The sequence below is a fragment of the Hyla sarda genome, chromosome 3, assembly GCF_029499605.1.
Source record: "Hyla sarda isolate aHylSar1 chromosome 3, aHylSar1.hap1, whole genome shotgun sequence".
In the NCBI taxonomy this organism is placed as follows: domain Eukaryota; kingdom Metazoa; phylum Chordata; class Amphibia; order Anura; family Hylidae; genus Hyla; species Hyla sarda.
Genome location: NC_079191.1, coordinates 59152270 through 59164522, shown reverse-complemented (window position 1 = coordinate 59164522; position 12253 = coordinate 59152270).

Genomic DNA, 12253 nt, shown 5'->3' with positions numbered 1-12253 from the left:
GGAGGACATTGTCTCCATTAGAATGGGTCCCCCTAAGATGCTTCGGCTGTTGATATGAAGTGCATTCTGTGCTTTGGAATCTCGGGGGCAAACTGTATTTCTGTTATTAATTTTTAGTTTAGCAATTCCCACCGCAACATGGTTAACCTCTATCCTAAATTTCTGCACAAAATTGATAAAAGACATTCCAAGAAATATTTTGCCAAATAAAAATATATAAAATATTGATGAAGTTGATGAATAATAATAACAACAAAAAAAACAGTTTTTGATTAAAAAACAAATAAACAATAATAATTTATTAAATATTTTGCTCCTGCCCCCTTCCCCAAAAATAAAAAAACATATTACCCTTAAAATTTATAAAAAAAGAAACAAAAAATAACACATACCCCAAACATTGCAAACACAAAACCCCCAAAAACCTAACAATAGTGTCTGTCAACATCATCCTGGGAAGGATAATACACTGCACTACAATAGAAATAAAAATCCCTATCATCTATATCTCAATGGGTTCCATCTTTTCTTTTGTTCTTTTTTCTAATGCGGTTTTATAATCCCTGAGACAAGTAGTTCTGGCCCTAGAGTGTTAGATATATTAGCGTCTGTAGCATGTATAAGGGACATGTTATCATACCTGTGTCTTTTTATAGGTGATTGATGCCCGGTGGGAGGGTGAAAGGGACCTATACCCCCGTCAGCTGCAGGAAAGGAACAAAGAGACAGGTAATTAATATTTATATTAATTACTGATAACAATCAGGCTAGATACAACATCTAAACCTGCAAAGATGTCATAGTCTCTACCTTATACATGAAGATATATGTGTTTTTAATAAGTATGTCATCTATAGACAGCTTCTTATATAACACAACCATGTCTCAGGTACAGAGATTAGGAACATTTATGATTTCTAATATCTGTTTTTTATTTGTAGTAATCCCTTTTTCAATAGACCGACCGCAGATTTAAGACATAAGTGTACTGTAAAGAAAAATCTATAAGTTAATGTAATAAATCATATACTATAACTGATTGTTGCCATTTAAAACTATGAAAAATACATTATGTTGATTATAAAACAGAAATACAGAATGGAGACAACCGTCTGTGGCTCAAGCTCGACTGCCCATTTCTTTGAGTGGCCCCTCAATGTTCTGGAAACGGGTGGAGGACATTGTCTCCATTAGAATGGGTCCCCCTAAGATGCTTCGGCTGTTGATCTGAAGTGCATTCTGTGCTTTGGAATCTCGGGGGCAAACTGTATTTCTGTTATTAATTTTTAGTTTAGCAATTCCCACCGCAACATGGTTAACCTCTATCCTAAATTTCTGCACAAAATTGATAAAAGACATTCCAAGAAATATTTTGCCAAATAAAAATATATAAAATATTGATGAAGTTGATGAATAATAATAACAACAAAAATAACAGTTTTTGATTAAAAAACAAATAAACAATAATAATTTATCAAATATTTTGCTCCTGCCCCCTTCCCCAAAAATAAAAAAAACATATATTACCCTTAAAATTTATAAATAAAGAAACAAAAAATAACACATACCCCAAACATTGCAAACACAAAACCTCCAAAAACCTAACAATAGTGTCTGTCAACATCATCCTGGGAGGGATAATACACTGCACTACAATAGAAATAAAAATCCCTATCATCTATATCTCAATGGGTTCCATCTTTTCTTTTGTTCTTTTTTCTAATGCGGTTTTATAATCCCTGAGACAAGTAGTTCTGGCCCTAGAGTGTTATATATATTTTAGCGTCTGTAGCATGTATAAGGGACATGTTATCATACCTGTGTCTTTTTATAGGTGATTAATGCCCGGTGAGAGGGTGAAAGGGACCTATACCCCCGTCAGCTGCAGGAAAGGAACAAAGAGACAGGTAATTAATATTTATATTAATTACTGATAACAATCAGGCTAGATATAACATCTAGACCTGCAGAGATGTCATAGTCTCTACCTTATACATGAAGATATATGTGTTTTTAATAAGTATATCGTCTATAGACAGCTTCTTATATAACACAACTGTTTCTCAGGTACAGAGATTGGGAACATTTATGATTTCTAATATCTGTTTTTTATTTGTAGTAATCCCTTTTTCAATAGACTGACTGCAGATTTAAGACATAACTGTACTGTAAAGAAAAATCTATAAGTTAATGTAATAAATCACATACTATAACTGATTATTGCCATTTAACCCCTTCAGGACGGAGCCCATTTTGGCCTTAAGGACCGGAGCGTTTTTTGCACATCTGACCACTGTCACTTTAAACATTAATAACTCTGGAATGCTTTTAGTTATCATTCTGATTCCGAGATTGTTTTTTCGTGACATATTCTACTTTAACATAGTGGTAAATTTTTGTCGATACTTGCATCCTTTTTTGGTGAAAAATCCGTAAATTTGATGAAAAATTTGAAAATTTTGCATTTTTCTAACTTTGAAGCTTTCTGCTTGTAAGGAAAATGGATATTACAAATACATTTTTTTTTGGTTCACATATACAATATGTCTACTTTATATTTGCATCATAAAATTGATGAGTTTTTACTTTTGGAAGACACCAGAGGGCTTCAACGGTCAGCAGCAATTTTCCGATTTTTCACAAAATTTTCAAACTCAGTATTTTTCAGGGACCAGTTCAGGTTTGAAGTGGATTTGAAGGGTCTTCATATTAGAAATACCCCATAAATGACCCCATTATAAAAACTACACCCCCCAAAGTATTCAAAATGACATTCAGTCAGCGTTTTAACCCTTTAGGTGTTTCACACGAATAGCAGCAAAGTGAAGGAGAAAATTCACAATCTTCATTTTTTACACTCACATGTTCTTGTAGACCCAATTTCTGAATTTTTACAAGGGGTAAAAGGACAAAATTTTTACTTGTATTTGTAGCCCAATTTCTCTCGAGTAAGCACATACCTCATATGTCTATGTAAAGTGTTCGGCGGGCGCAGTAGAGGGCTCAGAAGGGAAGGAGCGACAAGGGGATTTTGGAGAGTACGTTTTTCTGAAATGGTTTTTGGGGGGCATGTTACCTTTAGGAAGCCCTTATGGTGCCAGAACAGCAAAAAAAACCACATGGCATACCATTTTGGAAACTAGACCCCTCGGGGAATGTAACATGGGATAAAGTGAACCTTAATACCCCACAGGTGTTTCACGACTTTTGCAAATGTAAAAAATAAATAAAAAATTTTACCTAAAATGCTTGTTTTCCCCCAAAAATTTTATTTTTAAAAAGGGTAATAGCAGAAAATACCCCTAAAAATTTGAAGCCCAATTTCTCCCGATTCAGAAAACACCCCATATGGAGGTGAAAAGTGCTCTGCTGGCGCACTACAGGTCTCAGAAGAGAAGGAGTCACATTTGGCTTTTTGAACGCAAATTTTGCTCTGGGGGCATGCCGCATTTAGGAAGCCCCTATGGTGCCAGGATAGCAAAAAAAAACCACATGGCATACCATTTTGGAAACTAGACCCCTCGGGGAACGTAACAAGGGGTTAAGTGAACCTTTATACCCCACAGGTGTTTCACGATTTTTGCATATGTAAAAAAATTTTTTTTTTTTTACCTAAAATGCTTGTTTTCCCAAAAATTTTACATTTTTAAAAAGGGTAAAAGCAGAAAATACCCCCCAAAATTTGTAACACAATTTCTCCCGAGTACGGCGATACCCCATATGTGACCCTAAACTGTTGCCTTGAAATACGACAGGGCTCCAAAGTGAGAGCGCCATGCGCATTTGAGGCCTAAATTAGGGACTTGCATAGGGGTGGACATAGGGGTATTCTACGCCAGTGATTCCCAAACAGGGTGCCTCCAGCTGTTGCAAAACTCCCAGCATGCCTGGACAGTCAACGGCTGTCCGACAATACTGGGAGTTGTTTTGCAACAGCTGGAGGCTCCGTTCTGGAAACAGTGGTGTACCAGACGTTTTTCATTTTTATTGGGGAGGGGAGGGGGGCTGTGTAGGGGTATGTGTATATGTAGTGTTTTTACTTTTTATTTTATTTTTTGTGTTAGTGTAGTGTAGTGTTTTTAGGGTACAGTCGCACGGGCGGGGGTTCACAGTAGTTTCTCGCTGGCAATTTGAGCTGCAGCAGAAAGTTTGCGGCAGCTCAAATTTGCAGCCCGATACTTACTGTAAGCCTCCGCCCATGTGAGTGTACCCTGTACGTTCACATTGGGGGGGGGGGGGACATCCAGCTGTTGCATAACTACAACTCCCAGCATGCCCGTTGGCTGTCGGTGACTGCTGAGAGTTGCAGTTTTGTAACAACTGTAGGCACACTGGTTATGTATCACTGAGTTTGTGACCTAACTCAGTGTTTCACAACCAGTGTGCCTCCAGCTGTTGCAAAACTACAACTCCCAGCATGTACGGTGCATGGTGTACGGCGACTGCTGAGAGTTGTAGTTTGCAACAGCTGGAGGCACACCGGTCGTGAAACACTGAGTTAGGTAAAAAAAAACTGAGTTTCACAACCAGTGTGCCTTCAGCTGTTGCAAAACTACAACTCTCAGCAGTCACCGACAGCCAACGGGCATGCTGGGAGTTGTAGTTATGCAACCAGCAGATGCACCACTACAACTCCCAGCATGCACTTTAGCTGTTTGTGCAAGCTGGGAGTTGTAGTTATACAACAGCTGAAGGTACACTTTTCCATAGAAAGAATGTGCCTCCAGCTGTTGCAAAACCATAAGTCCCAGCATGCCCATAAGGGAATGCTGGGAGTTGTGGTGGTCTGCCTCCTGCTGTTGCATAACTACAGCTCCCAGCATGCCCTTTTTGCATGCTGGGAGCTGTTGCTAAGCAACAGCAGGAGGCTGTCACTCACCTCCAACGATCCAGACGCTGCAGGTCAGTCCCGCCGCCGCAGCTGCTCCTGGGGCCCCGATCCCAACAGGGGCGCCGGGGATCGGGGTCCCCAGCACCGGGGGTCGTCTTCCCGCACCCGCTCACGTCCTCCAGAAGAGGGGCGGAGCGGGTGCGGGAGTGACACCCGCAGCAGGCGCCCTGATTGGTCGGCCGGTAATCCGGCCGACGAATCAGGGCGATCGTGAGGTGGCACCAGTGCCACCTCACCCCTGCAGGCTCTGGCTGTTCGGGGCCGTCAGAGACGGCCCCGAACAGCCAGTAATTCCGGGTCACCGGGTCACCGGAGACCCGATTGACCCGGAATCGCCGCAGATCGCTGGACTGAATTGTCCAGCGATCTGCGGCGATCGCCGACATGGGGGGGCATAATGACCCCCCTGGGCGATATGCCGGGATGCCTGCTGAACGATTTCAGCAGGCATCCGGCTCCGGTCCCCAACCGGCTAGCGGTGGGGGCCGGAATTCCCACGGGCGTATGGATACGCCCTCGGTCCTTAAGGACTCGGGATTCAGGGCGTATCCATACGCCCTATGCCCTGAAGAGGTTAAAACTATGAAAAATACATTATGTTGATTATAAAACAGAAATACAGAATGGAAACAACCGTCTGTGGCTCAAGCTCGACTGCCCCTTTCTTTGAGTGGCCTCTCAATGTTGTGGAAATGGGTGGAGGACATTGTCTCCATTAGAATGGGTCCCCCTACGATGCTTCGGCTGTTGATCTGAAGTGCATTCTGTGCTTTGGAACCTCGGGGGAAAACTGTATTTCTGTTATTAATTTTTAGTTTAGCAATTCCCACCGCAACATGGTTAACCTCTATCCTAAATTTCTGCACAAAATTGATAACAGACATTCCAAGAAATATTTTGCCAAATAAAAATATATAAAATATTGATGAAATTGATGAATAATAATAACAACAAAAATAACAGTTTTTGATTAAAAAACAAAAAAAACTAAAATAATTTATAAAATATTTTGCTCCTGCCCCCTTCCCCCAAAAATAAAAAAACATATATTACCCTTAAAATTTATGAATAAAGAAACAAAAAATAACACATACCCCAAACATTACAAACACAAAACCCCCAAAAACCTAACAATAGTCTCTGTCAACATCATCCTGGGAGGGATAATACACTGCACTGCAATAGAAATATAAATCCCTATCATCTATATCTCAATGGGTTCCATCTTTTCTTTTGTTCTTTTTTCTAATGCGGTTTTATAATCCCTGAGACAAGTAGTTCTGGCCCTAGATTGTTAGATATATTAGCGTCTGTAGCATGTATAAGGGACATGTTATCATACCTGTGTCTTTTTATAGGTGATTGATGCCCGGTGAGAGGGTGAAAGGGACCTATACCCCCGTCAGCTGCAGGAAAGGAACAAAGAGACAGGTAATTAATATTTATATTAATTACTGATAACAATCAGGCTAGATACAACATCTAAACCTGCAAAGATGTCATAGTCTCTACCTTATACATGAAGATATATGTGTTTTTAATAAGTATATCATCTATAGACAGCTTCTTATATAACACAACCATGTCTCAGGTACAGAGATTGGGAACATTTATGATTTCTAATATCTGTTTTTTATTTGTAGTAATCCCTTTTTCAATAGACCGACCACAGATTTAAGACATAACTGTACTGTAAAGAAAAATCTATAAGTTAATGTAATAAATCACATACTATAACTGATTATTGCCATTTAAAACTATGAAAAATACATTATGTTGATTATAAAACAGAAATACAGAATGGAGACAACCGTCTGTGGCTCAAGCTCGACTGCCCATTTCTTTGAGTGGCCCCTCAATGTTCTGGAAACGGGTGGAGTACATTGTCTCCATTAGAATGGGTCCCCCTAAGATGCTTCGGCTGTTGATCTGAAGTGCATTCTGTGCTTTGGAATCTCGGGTGCAAACTGTATTTCTGTTATTAATTTTTAGTTTAGCAATTCCCACCGCAACATGGTTAACCTCTATCCTAAATTTCTGCACAAAATTGATAAAAGACATTCCAAGAAATATTTTGCCAAATAAAAATATATAAAATATTGATGAAGTTGATGAATAATAATAACAACAAAAATAACAGTTTTTGATTAAAAAACAAATAAACAATAATAATTTATCAAATATTTTGCTCCTGCCCCCTTCCCCAAAAATAAAAAAAACATATATTACCCTTAAAATTTATAAATAAAGAAACAAAAAATAACACATACCCCAAACATTGCAAACACAAAACCCCCAAAAACCTAACAATAGTGTCTGTCAACATCATCCTGGGAGGGATAATACACTGCACTACAATAGAAATAAAAATCCCTATCATCTATATCTCAATGGGTTCCATCTTTTCTTTTGTTCTTTTTTCTAATGCGGTTTTATAATCCCTGAGACAAGTAGTTCTGGCCCTAGAGTGTTAAATATAATAGCGTCTGTAGCATGTATAAGGGACATGTTATCATACCTGTGTCTTTTTATAGGTGATTAATGCCCGGTGAGAGGGTGACAGGGACCTATACCCCCGTCAGCTGCAGGAAAGGAACAAAGAGACAGGTAATTAATATTTATATTAATTACTGATAACAATCAGGCTAGATATAACATCTAGACCTGCAGAGATGTCATAGTCTCTACCTTATACATGAAGATATATGTGTTTTTAATAAGTATATCGTCTATAGACAGCTTCTTATATAACACAACTGTTTCTCAGGTACAGAGATTGGGAACATTTATGATTTCTAATATCTGTTTTTTATTTGTAGTAATCCCTTTTTCAATAGACTGACCGCAGATTTAAGACATAACTGTACTGTAAAGAAAAATCTATAAGTTAATGTAATAAATCACATACTATAACTGATTATTGCCATTTAAAACTATGAAAAATACATTATGTTGATTATAAAACAGAAATACAGAATGGAAACAACCGTCTGTGGCTCAAGCTCGACTGCCCCTTTCTTTGAGTGGCCCCTCAATGTTGTGGAAACGGGTGGAGGACATTGTCTCCATTAGAATGGGTCCCCCTACGATGCTTCGGCTGTTGATCTGAAGTGCATTCTGTGCTTTGGAACCTCGGGGGCAAACTGTATTTCTGTTATTAAATTTTAGTTTAGCAATTCCCGCCCCAACATGGTTAACCTCTATCCTAAATTTCTGCACAAAATTGATAACAGACATTCCAAGAAATATTTTGCCAAATAAAAATATATAAAATATTGATGAAATTGATGAATAATAATAACAACAAAAATAACAGTTTTTGATTAAAAAACAAAAAAACTAAAATAATTTATAAAATATTTTGCTCCTGCCCCCTTCCCCCAAAAATAAAAAAACATATATTACCCTTAAAATTTATGAATAAAGAAACAAAAAATAACACATACCCCAAACATTACAAACACAAAACCCCCAAAAACCTAACAATAGTCTCTGTCAACATCATCCTGGGAGGGATAATACACTGCACTGCAATAGAAATAAAAATCCCTATCATCTATATCTCAATGGGTTCCATCTTTTCTTTTGTTCTTTTTTCTAATGCGGTTTTATAATCCCTGAGACAAGTAGTTCTGGCCCTTGAGTGTTAGATATATTAGCGTCTGTAGCATGTATAAGGGACATGTTATCATACCTGTGTCTTTTTATAGGTGATTGATGCTTGGTGAGAGGGTGAAAGGGACCTATACTCCCGTCAGCTGCAGGAAAGGAAGAAAGAGACAGGTAATTAATATTTATATTAATTACTGATAACAATCAGGCTAGATACAACATCTAAACCTGCAAAGATGTCATAGTCTCTACCTTATGCATGAAGATATATGTGTTTTTAATAAGTATATTGTCTATAGACAGCTTCTTATATAACACAACCATGTCTCAGGTACAGAGATTAGGAACATTTATGATTTCTAATATCTGTTTTTTTTTTGTAGTAATCCCTTTTTCAATAGACTGACCGCAGATTTAAGACATAACTGTACTGTAAAGAAAAATCTATAAGTTAATGTAATAAATCACATACTATAACTCATTATTGCCATTTAAAACTATGAAAAATACATTATGTTGATTATAAAACAGAAATACAGAATGGAGACAACCGTCTGTGGCTCAAGCTCGACTGCCCATTTCTTTGAGTTGCCCCTCAATGTTCTGGAAACGGATGGAGGACATTGTCTCCATTAGAATGGGTCCCCCTAAGATGCTTCGGCTGTTGATATGAAGTGCATTCTGTGCTTTGGAATCTCGGGGGCAAACTGTATTTCTGTTATTAATTTTTAGTTTAGCAATTCCCACCGCAACATGGTTAACCTCTATCCTAAATTTCTGCACAAAATTGATAAAAGACATTCCAAGAAATATTTTGCCAAATAAAAATATATAAAATATTGATGAAGTTGATGAATAATAATAACAACAAAAAAAACAGTTTTTGATTAAAAAACAAATAAACAATAATAATTTATTAAATATTTTGCTCCTGCCCCCTTCCCCAAAAATAAAAAAACATATTACCCTTAAAATTTATAAAAAAAGAAACAAAAAATAACACATACCCCAAACATTGCAAACACAAAACCCCCAAAAACCTAACAATAGTGTCTGTCAACATCATCCTGGGAAGGATAATACACTGCACTACAATAGAAATAAAAATCCCTATCATCTATATCTCAATGGGTTCCATCTTTTCTTTTGTTCTTTTTTCTAATGCGGTTTTATAATCCCTGAGACAAGTAGTTCTGGCCCTAGAGTGTTAGATATATTAGCGTCTGTAGCATGTATAAGGGACATGTTATCATACCTGTGTCTTTTTATAGGTGATTGATGCCCGGTGGGAGGGTGAAAGGGACCTATACCCCCGTCAGCTGCAGGAAAGGAACAAAGAGACAGGTAATTAATATTTATATTAATTACTGATAACAATCAGGCTAGATACAACATCTAAACCTGCAAAGATGTCATAGTCTCTACCTTATACATGAAGATATATGTGTTTTTAATAAGTATGTCATCTATAGACAGCTTCTTATATAACACAACCATGTCTCAGGTACAGAGATTAGGAACATTTATGATTTCTAATATCTGTTTTTTATTTGTAGTAATCCCTTTTTCAATAGACTGACTGCAGATTTAAGACATAACTGTACTGTAAAGAAAAATCTATAAGTTAATGTAATAAATCACATACTATAACTGATTATTGCCATTTAAAACTATGAAAAATACATTATGTTGATTATAAAACAGAAATACAGAATGGAAACAACCGTCTGTGGCTCAAGCTCGACTGCCCCTTTCTTTGAGTGGCCCCTCAATGTTGTGGAAATGGGTGGAGGACATTGTCTCCATTAGAATGGGTCCCCCTACGATGCTTCGGCTGTTGATCTGAAGTGCATTCTGTGCTTTGGAACCTCGGGGGAAAACTGTATTTCTGTTATTAATTTTTAGTTTAGCAATTCCCACCGCAACATGGTTAACCTCTATCCTAAATTTCTGCACAAAATTGATAACAGACATTCCAAGAAATATTTTGCCAAATAAAAATATATAAAATATTGATGAAATTGATGAATAATAATAACAACAAAAATAACAGTTTTTGATTAAAAAACAAAAAAAACTAAAATAATTTATAAAATATTTTGCTCCTGCCCCCTTCCCCCAAAAATAAAAAAACATATATTACCCTTAAAATTTATGAATAAAGAAACAAAAAATAACACATACCCCAAACATTACAAACACAAAACCCCCAAAAACCTAACAATAGTCTCTGTCAACATCATCCTGGGAGGGATAATACACTGCACTGCAATAGAAATATAAATCCCTATCATCTATATCTCAATGGGTTCCATCTTTTCTTTTGTTCTTTTTTCTAATGCGGTTTTATAATCCCTGAGACAAGTAGTTCTGGCCCTAGATTGTTAGATATATTAGCGTCTGTAGCATGTATAAGGGACATGTTATCATACCTGTGTCTTTTTATAGGTGATTGATGCCCGGTGAGAGGGTGAAAGGGACCTATACCCCCGTCAGCTGCAGGAAAGGAACAAAGAGACAGGTAATTAATATTTATATTAATTACTGATAACAATCAGGCTAGATACAACATCTAAACCTGCAAAGATGTCATAGTCTCTACCTTATACATAAAGATATATGTGTTTTTAATAAGTATATCGTCTATAGACAGCTTCTTATATAACACAACCATGTCTCAGGTACAGAGATTAGGAACATTTATGATTTCTAATATCTGTTTTTTATTTGTAGTAATCCCTTTTTCAATAGACTGACCGCAAATTTAAGACATAACTGTACTGTAAAGAAAAATCTATAAGTTAATGTAATAAATCACATACTATAACTGATTATTGCCATTTAAAACTATGAAAAATACATTATGTTGATTATAAAACAGAAATATAGAATGGAAACAACCGTCTGTGGCTCAAGCTCGACTGCCCCTTTCTTTGAGTGGCCCCTCAATGTTGTGGAAACGGGTGGAGGACATTGTCTCCATTAGAATGGGTCCCCCTACGATGCTTCGGCTGTTGATCTGAAGTGCATTCTGTGCTATGGAACCTCGGGGGCAAACTGTATTTCTGTTATTAATTTTTAGTTTAGCAATTCCCGACGCAACATGGTTAACCTCTATCCGAAATTTCTGCACAAAATTGATAACAGACATTCCAAGAAATATTTTGCCATATAAAAATATATAAAATATTGATGAAATTGATGAATAATAATAATAACAACAAAAATAACAGTTTTTGATTAAAAAACAAAAAAACTAAAATAATTTATAAAATATTTTGCTCCTGCCCCCTTCCCCCAAAAATAAAAAAACATATATTACCCTTAAAATTTATGAATAAAGAAACAAAAAAATAACACATACCCCAAACATTGCAAACACAAAACCCCCAAAAACCTAACAATAGTCTCTGTCAACATCATCCTGGGAGGGATAATACACTGCACTGCAATAGAAATAAAAATCCCTATCATCTATATCTCAATGGGTTCCATCTTTTCTTTTGTTCTTTTTTCTAATGCGGTTTTATAATCCCTGAGACAAGTAGTTCTGGCCCTAGAGTGTTATATATATTAGCGTCTGTAGCATGTATAAGGGACATGTTATCATACCTGTGTCTTTTTATAGGTGATTGATGCCCGGTGAGAGGGTGAAAGGGACCTAAACCCCCGTCAGCTGCAGGAAAGGAACAAAGAGACAGGTAATTAATATTTATATTAATTACTGATAACAATCAGGCTAGATACAAC